At 41.4% G+C, this 2389-nt stretch overlaps 1 protein-coding gene across 24 annotated transcripts in view; it reads left to right on the forward strand.

The window, feature by feature from the left end:
* The window catches only part of lrrfip1a (leucine rich repeat (in FLII) interacting protein 1a), a 51931-nt gene that overhangs the window by 19232 nt on the left and 30310 nt on the right, over nucleotides 1–2389 (forward strand). The gene's annotated exons all lie outside the window — the stretch shown is intronic.

Genomic DNA, 2389 nt, shown 5'->3' on the forward strand with positions numbered 1-2389 from the left:
TTTTTTATCCTCTCTTCTAAGAATAGCTTTATTTTCTTTTTTTATTCTTTCTTTTTTGTTTTATTTTTCTCTTTTTTTACCTGTAGCACTTCGAGATCTATTGATGAAAAGTGCATTATAGATAAAATGTATTATTATTAATATTATTATAATCTGCTCTGCACTATACTTTGGTCTTTTTTGCCACATTATCATCTGGCACATCTCAGTTCTCACATGTTATGATTGTCAGTAAAAGTGGAAAACTTTTTTTGAAGGTCAAAACTAAGACAAAGGTCACAGCTGATGTGAATGCAGGAATAATGTGAAATTGGTGCATTTCATTGTTCTTGAACAAACACAGTAGTGCATCCCCCCACCATTAATGGTAGGATTTAATATTTAAATCAGACCTCTACATCTCAGTGTCCCCTGCTTGGACGTGTGGATGACGTTGTTTTCACGACTAGACCAGGTGCAGCAAACTGCAGATCTAGCCAGGGGGGGGCCATGAACTTTCATCTCGACTGAACGTAGAAATCGAGAGGGCGAGACTCCGTGCTGCCATTGGTTATCTGGCAGTGCTGTTGTTCCTGAAGTGATGCACTGGACATAAAGGTCAGCTGTGTGTCGATATCTGAAAGCCAGAATTAGTAAGCAGCCAATCCCCGAATTGGGCAAGCATACAGGGGAGACAGTGGTTGTAAATCTGGATTAAAGTACTGAGCCGTTGGGGGGGAAAGTGCAGCAGTAAGAGTCTGACTGAACAGCTGATTGTGGTCGTTGCCATTGGTCTTGTAAACAAACGCAGTAGTCGTATTTGGGTCATTTTAATCCACTGACAGCCCGTTGTTGTCTTTGGAGACACTGCGGTCTAAATAAAGTGAAGATTAGGTAAATTAGTGCGCTGATGGACAGAATAAAGCAACTCATCTCACTGAGCTTTATATCGTTAGCACTGAGAAACCAGGAAAAACAAGGTTTAAATTCTCTCATTCACAGCATCTTTCTCTCTCTCTCTTTCTCTGTCTCTCTCTCCCTCTCTCTCTCTCTTTCTTTCTGTCTCTCTGTCTCTCTCTGTTTCTCTCTCTCTCTCTCTCGCTCTCTCTCTCTCTCTCTCTCTGTGTCTCTCTCTCTCTGTCTCTGTGTCTCTCTCTCTCTGTTTTTCTCTCTCTCTCTGTTTTTCTATCTCTTGCTCTGTCTCCCTGTGTGTGTCTCTCTCTCTCTCTGTTTTTCTATCTCTTGCTCTGTCTCTCTGTGTCTCTCTCTCTGTCTCCCTCTCGCTCTCTGTCTCTCTCTCTCTCTTTTATGGATATATATCAATACTAGTCCAGCCTACTTCCTTGTTTACTTCTGCACAGGTATGAAGGAAATCAGACTAAAAACCTTCTCCACAAAATCATCGGAGTGTTTGATGGTTATTTATTTGTGTTTTAAAAATACAACCGCTGTGTTACACTCAGAAAATAAATTCTATTTCTCTCATCAGTCGAGTAGGAAAGCCCAAATCCACTTTTAATGTTATCAACTGAGAGAAATGTTCTCCCCTCCTCCTAAAATGGTCCCAAAGCGATATGAGTATATCCTTGTTTTATGAATGAAGCAGCCATATTGGGTTTGTTTGGACCCCACCCCGAGGTTCCTGTACTTTCAGGGACTTTTGGGGGGTTAAAAAGTAGAGATGTTATCAGAAATGCCACCGATACTGCATCAAATGCAGGTATCGGCGAGTTTGCCAGTCCAGCGCCTATCCTATACCATGTTATCGTTTAATTTATCAGCTCAGTTACGCTTTACAGGAACAGCAACACGTACACTTGGTCACAGAGATGACAACTCGTTATCTTATTTCATCGTTGGAAAAAAAGGGACCCAGCGTCCTAATTCATGATGAAAGTAGCCAACGAGTGAGCCATCTCGCTGCTTTCTCATCTCTGAGAGTTGCACATGTGCAGTAACGTTGCCAATTGGGCAGGCAGGCTAGCTGAGGCAGAGATGGCAAAATTTAGCAATTTTGCAATATTTAACACTGGAATATCCCACCTGTAAAGGGCAATACAAAGGAGGACAAGCTGCGGAAACCGCACTCCCTCGATGGGATAAATTCTACAAAGATGGCCCAAAAGTGACAAAGATAACCGACAAACAAAGTCAAATTCACTATTCAGGAAGACAAACCAATGTCGTTTGTTGGAAAAGTGGGATTTTACCACCTAATGGAGCACTTGGAGCCACTGGTAGGGTCATGGACTAAATGGTATGCTCTCTCTTTTATACCTCAGGCTGTCAGACAGCACAACAAGCACTTTAAACGCACACATTTCTTTTTTAATTGTATTTATGTGTAGTATTATGTTGTGTATTTGTGGTATTGTATTTATTCTCTAGTTTTTATGGGTATGATGGCGGG

The sequence above is a fragment of the Etheostoma spectabile genome, chromosome 11 (assembly GCF_008692095.1).
Source record: "Etheostoma spectabile isolate EspeVRDwgs_2016 chromosome 11, UIUC_Espe_1.0, whole genome shotgun sequence".
NCBI lineage: Eukaryota > Metazoa > Chordata > Actinopteri > Perciformes > Percidae > Etheostoma > Etheostoma spectabile.